The sequence below is a fragment of the Rana temporaria genome, chromosome 3, assembly GCF_905171775.1.
Source record: "Rana temporaria chromosome 3, aRanTem1.1, whole genome shotgun sequence".
Classification (NCBI taxonomy): domain Eukaryota; kingdom Metazoa; phylum Chordata; class Amphibia; order Anura; family Ranidae; genus Rana; species Rana temporaria.
Window position 1 is genome coordinate 295,074,655 of NC_053491.1, and position 6,677 is coordinate 295,081,331.

Consider the following 6,677-nt stretch of genomic DNA (forward strand, 5'->3'; position numbering starts at 1 on the left):
TGGCTTCCGGGTGAATTGGGATAGGTCTAGTCTTTTCCTCCTAGATGTGGCTGGGCCTCCCCTGATTCACCCAGATTCCAAGCTTCAAGTGGTATCCTCCTTTAGGTACCTTGGGATTCTGGTGCAGACCCCTTTATCTTTATGTCACCAATAACTTAGATCCTCTATTGGTTCGCCTTCGGGAGCAGACCAAGCAGTGGATGTATCTGCCTCTGGATCTTATGGGGAGGGCCAACGTCATCAAAATGATCTACCTACAGAGATTACTCTATATCCTTGCCAATTCCCCTTGCAAAATACCTAAATCTATTTTTAAATGCATAGATTCAATATGTACTACTTTCCTGTGGAAGGGTGGCTCCCCCAAGGTAGCACTTGAAACACTACATTGCCAGCGCACTTGGCAGGCATGACATTTTCCAACTTCTTTCTATATTATTTGTCATCCCAGTTGGTGCACATCCACGATTGGCTGGCCCGGTTCCGGGCAATGCCTGTACCTCAACGGAGGGAGCCATCGCATCTTCTCTGGAAACCCTACATTATATTTTATACAGAGGCCGGGTCCCCGATCGCCCTGGAACCTCCCTACTTGCCACTCCTCTTTCCTCTTTTCGTTATATTGTCGCTAAAATATCCAGGCACACCTGGCTGAAATCTACCAACAACCCCCGGTGGTTTAACCCCAATCTGCAGGAACTATACTCCCTTCCTGATCCCAATCGCTGGTACTCCAAGGGGGTTAAATATTTATGCCATCTGTACAATGCTCAGGGCTTTAAATCTTTTTCTCAGCTACGTTTAGATTTCGATTTACCAAGATCGTACCTATTTTATTACTACCAGCTCAGGCACGCTATCCGTGCCCAGTTTGGCTCCCTGGATGATCCCACTGACCTGCCCCCATTGGAAAAACTGCTCAGACAGCCAGATCCCACTAAACTTGCCTCCACCTATTATGCAGCCCTAATTACTGACTTTAACCCCAGGTTTCACAAAGCTCAGGTAAAATGGACCTCTCTGGACATCTCCCTGGTAGACGAGGACTGGTAAAACGTATAAAACCTCTGTTATTGCTTCCCGGGACCGCATCATACATGTCAAAATTTTCCATTAAACCCACCTCACTCCGGCTAGGTTACACAGGATGGGTCTCCTGCAATCGGCTGCCTGTTTCCGCGGCTGTGGCCGGGAGGCCGATTTCTTACACTGCTTCTGGACATGCCCGGTAGTCCAGGACTTCTGGGAAGAAGTGGGTGCTTTCATCTCATCGGCGCTAGGCCTCCCAAACATAATCCACCCCAAGAACTGCCTATTAGGCATTTTTGGCGAATTACACCTATCATCACATGCCAAGAGACTGCTCCGTATACTCTTCTTAAGCTATTTTACTGTCCTGGAAGGGCACACAGACCTCTCTGAAATCCCTCTGGTTAAAACTTATTAATGACGCTATCCCACTGTATAAACTTACTTTTGAACCCCGGAAACGGAACAAAACCTTCCACAAAATTTGGGGTAGATGGTTGGCTAGTCCGCTAACCCTCTCCCAGCACTGATTGTACTACTGTTGCTTGACCATTGATGGGCCGTGCCTCATGGAACTCTAATGTCTGGACCTCCGCTTTTGCTATATCCCAGTATTATACCTGATCCTTTTACCACTGTGCCTTCTTTATATTTTGCACTGATGTCAGTTTATTTTTCTATGTTTGAGTGTATTGCCTAACGTTTATGACCAGGTTGTCTGGTGTTTTTTTTGTATGTTTTTCTGTTTGTTGGTTTGTCTTAAACCTAATAAAAATATCTTTAAAAAAAAAAAAAAAATGTGTCCTGGTCTTAACGGATTCTACAGATGTCAAAGATGCCTGCCATGTAAGAAGAGTAAAAAACAGCCCAGGAAGAAAACAGGGTTCAAATCGAACATGTACAATAAGGAGTATCAGATTAAGGAGCCGATTTTGTGCAGCAGCAAACATGTCACATACGTAGTCGAATGTCCATGTTGGCTGCAGTACGTGGGACGTACCACTAGGCCCCTGCATATCCAGATAAGGGAGCATATCAATAATATACGTAAGGGCTTCCCCAAACACAACCTATCTAGGCACTTTGATGAGGTACATGAAAGGGATATGTCGGGTCTTGTTTTTTATAGTGTAGATATCATCAAAGACCACTGGAGCGGAGGCAATAAAAAGATCCTAGTGTCACAAAACGAGACCAGATGGATACACAAGTTGGGGTCTCTTGCTCCTGTGGGCCTCAACCTGGATATTGATCTGAACTGTTTCTTATCTAACTTCTGAATCCTCACCACAGGTTTATGTGCTCACCCACGGGTTAATACTTGAGTTTTTCCCTCTCTTTTCATTAATACCATCCCCTAGGGGAGGCACTAATGGGGTCCCTGGGATCCCTCTATGCTAGGTTCTTCCACCCTGGGGATCATCCCAATCTAATGCAACTGTACCTCAACACATTCAGGGGTGTAACTATAGCATGCCCCACTCTTGTTTGCATCTTAGAACTGATGACATATAGGACTGGGATTTTTGCCTTACTTCATTTCATTTTATTTACAGATGCATCAATCATTTTTTACTTATAGGTGCATTTAGATCATAGGAATCATGGACATATACCCCTCTCCATCACCATTCGATTTTTTTCTATCCCTATTAATGCGCATTTTATTAACTTACTAATACTATTATTAACATACCAATACTGTTTCTTACATGGGACATGGGTACTTATTTACTCATGAGGGATTATGGGCACATTTAATCTAAGATGTTTTTCGGTCTAATGTATAAGGTTTGCCATTTTTTTTTTACGTTGTAATATCTGCATTAACCAACGGCATCTGGGGAAAGTTACGAACCTCACCACTAGAGGGTTACCCATGGGGGAGGTCTGTAGAGGATGGAGATGTAGGAAGAATATAGTACAGCCGCCCAACCCTTTTCCGCGCCTGCCGAGAGAGGTACCCAAATGATGTCTGCCTTTTTAGACGAGAGACGTAGCGGAATGACATCACCTCAGAAGACGACCTACGTCGAAACACGTCAGTTGATTGGACATTCAGTACATCTTACGTCATTTCCGGATCATAGGGATAGAGCAGTGGAATGCACGCTGGTTACTGACCACCAGCCATCCCTAGTGTGAGACTATTTTTTCATGACCCGTTTGGTTTTGCTTCTATTGTTTAGATCAGTTTGCACAGTGCATGCTTTGAGATGCAAACGATCGATTTTTAAACATTTTTAATAAAACTTTTTTTACGCACGAACAGCAAAAGTTTGGCCTGAACTTATGCTCGGGCCGAACCGTTTGCCCATACCTACCCCACATACCAAAACACAAATGTACTTCAATTTCAATTCATGTCTATATAGAAAAGTTCATTATTCCAATATAAATTCTCATTTGCAGTTTTGTGAAGCAAATGCTTTACAAATGATTAATCTTTAAGAGTCTAGTGTATAAGAAAATTGTCTTCAAGATTCTGTTCTTTTGTGCTGGTATTATAGAAATTTCAACAAGTGTGATTTCTACTCTAGAGATGATACAACATCACATTTAATAACATACAATGTTTTTTTTTCTTATACAATAGGTGCTTTTTCTATTTTAACTGATCTTAAATGAAATTGTAACGTATAAAATATTTTGTGCCCTACACTCTCTTGAATACCATGTTCAGTGGTCATGGAATAAAAGATTTTTAAAATCTGTAGTACTTGTGTTTCTAAATCTTAACACATTGTTCAACGTCACTGGTGAGCAGTGATTGCAGATAGATATGTTACTGACTGGGTGGGGTGCACCATTCTCAGACAGCTACACACAGCAGTGTCCTCCTCCCATGACAGTAACATTTCATCACCTCCCACCCACATAAAAAAACAAAGATCTTTTTCCATGTGTGACAGAACAATTTAAATGATGTTTCCGCAATCCAGCAGAGAAGTCTACATACTATACAGTAGTTTTTTATACAGAGAAAAAAAAATGAAAAAATAATTCAGGTTTAAAAACTCTTTATAAAAATGCACATAATTAGGTGGGATTAACTTACTTTAAACTAGTTAATCGGAAATGTGTCACAGCCAAATGTAATTTGTCCTGATTGTCAGACAGGAAGTGATATAAAATTCACCAGAAAGGGTACAACTTCTGATAATGTTTTTAATGCTGTCTGTACCTTCCCTTTCATATGATGACCAATATAGTTACATACTAGGTGAGGTTTAAAAAAGAGTCCATCAAGTCCAACCTATGTATGTACGTTATAAGAAATATGGAAAAATATCCTCATTTGGCATGCTGACAGAAACAATTACTCTTGCCCACTGTGTCCAAAACGAAATAATAAAAAACTGTCTGGAGTTTGGTTTTAACCACTTAAGACCCGGACCATTATGCAGGTAAAGGACCTGGCCCCTTTTTGCGATTTGGCACTGCGTCGATTTAACTGACAATTGTGCGGTCGTGTGACGTGGCTCCCAAACAAAATTGGCGTCCTTTTTTTCCCACAAATAGAGATTTCTTTTGGTGGTGTTTGATCACCTCTGCGGTTTTTATTTTTTGCGCTATAAACAAAAATAGAGCGAAAATTTTGGAAAAAATTCAATATTTTTTACTTTTTGCTATAATAAATATCCCCCAAAAATATATAACAAAAAATTTCCTCAGTTTAGGCCGATACCTATTCTTCTACAAATTGTTGGTAAAAAAAATCGCAATAAGCGCCTATTGATTGGTTTGCGCAAAAGTTATAGCGTTTACAAAATAGGGGATAGTTTTATGGCATTTTTATTAATATATATTTTTTTTACTAGTAATGGCAGCGATCAGCGATTTTTTTGTGACTTCGACATTATGGCAGACACATCGGACACTTTTGACACATTTTTGGGACCATTGTCATTTTCACAGCGAAAAGTGCTATAAAAATGCACTGATTACTGTAAAAATGACAATGGCAGTAAAGGGGTTAACCACTAGGGGGCGCTAAGGGGTTAAGTGTGCCCTAAGGGAGTGATTCTTACTGTAGGGGGGCGTGGCTGGACGTGTGACATCACTGATCGTCGTTCCCTATAACAGGGAACAGACGATCAGTGACAAGCCACAGAGAAGAACGGCGAAGGTTTGTTTACACTCACCTCTCCCCGTTGTTCAGCTCCTGTGACCCAATCGTGGGACACTGGCGGCGATCAGGTCCGTGGGTCCCACAGGTGTGCGCTCACGGAGCTTCGGACCGTGTCGCACGTGCGCCGCTGGCCACTTAAAGGGCAACGTACCTGTACGTGCCTTTGCCAAGCCGTGCCATTCTGCCGATGTGTATCGGCGTTAGGCGGTCCTCAAGTGGTTAAAGAACCATCCCTGATCTGCATGAACTTTAATTGGTTATTTGAATAAATGCTGAAGTGGGTTTCACAGACAAATAGCACCAGTTTAGAATGTGCAGTGCACTGGTCCAAAAGTATTATTTATACGTGAAAAAACATGGGACCATGCTTGCTAAGAGACTTAATTCCACCGCAAAGTCCTGTAAACTGAATCAATTAATAACTCATAGTGGGAATCTTACATCCAGTCCCACTAAGATTACTTCCTTTCTTCATATTTGCTCATCACTCTGTACGGCAAAACTTCCCCTTTTATCAGAAAGCTGACCTCTTCTTTTTAGACCAAGACTATTGGAGTCGGCCCAAGATGTCCAAAATGCCGACATATCTGAAATATATATCTAAAATCCCTGCCATCTTTGAAAGTGACAGGTTCCAACTGGTTCTATAATATCTATTAAATCCACAACTGGATGGACTTTTTTCAACCAGATTAACTATGTAACTCTGAAACAGTTGTGTCCAGGTGATTACATACTGTAGGCTTGTAAATGTGATTGCTGTGTGCAATCGCAGCATTCCAAAAGGAAAACAAGGGAAACGGAAAATAAACATCAGTGCTATACCATGGTCCTGATCACTGCCATATCAGTACCACTGTCAGAGCCAGTATCTCCAATTGTTTCCACTGTCTTGGTTCTCCAGGGCCTCCAAAAATGTGATAGATAGTTAGGAAATTACTGTAGATGCGTAATTTATGCCCCTAGTTCGGTCTTGCTTGTGCAAAAATGAAAATGTGTGTGCTGGTCCTGCATGCATATGTAAACAGAGATCACACCACAAATGTGAGGTATCGCTGCCAATGTCAGAGTGAGAGCAATAATTTAAGCTCCAGACCTCCTTTGTAACCCTAAACTGGTAACCTGTAAAGGCCTTTAGATTGTTGCTCATGAGGATGCAATTTTAAAGCTTAACACATTTGGTATCTACAGTGCATTGCAAAAGTATTCACCCCCTTGGCATTTTTCGTGTTTTGTTGCCTCACAACCTGGAATTAACGTAGATTGTTTGAGGATTTGCATCATTCAATTTACAGAACATGCCCAAACTTTTGACAGAAAAAGTCAATATGCATAACTATTCACCCCCTTTTGTGGCTATCAGAGCTCCAAGTAGTTTTGGATAAGTCTCTATGAGCTTGCCACATCTTACCACTGGGATTTTTGCCCATTCCTCCTTGCAAAACTGCTCCAGTTCAAGTTGGATGGTTTGAGCTTGTGAACATCAATCTTTAAGTCTGACCACAGATTTTCTATT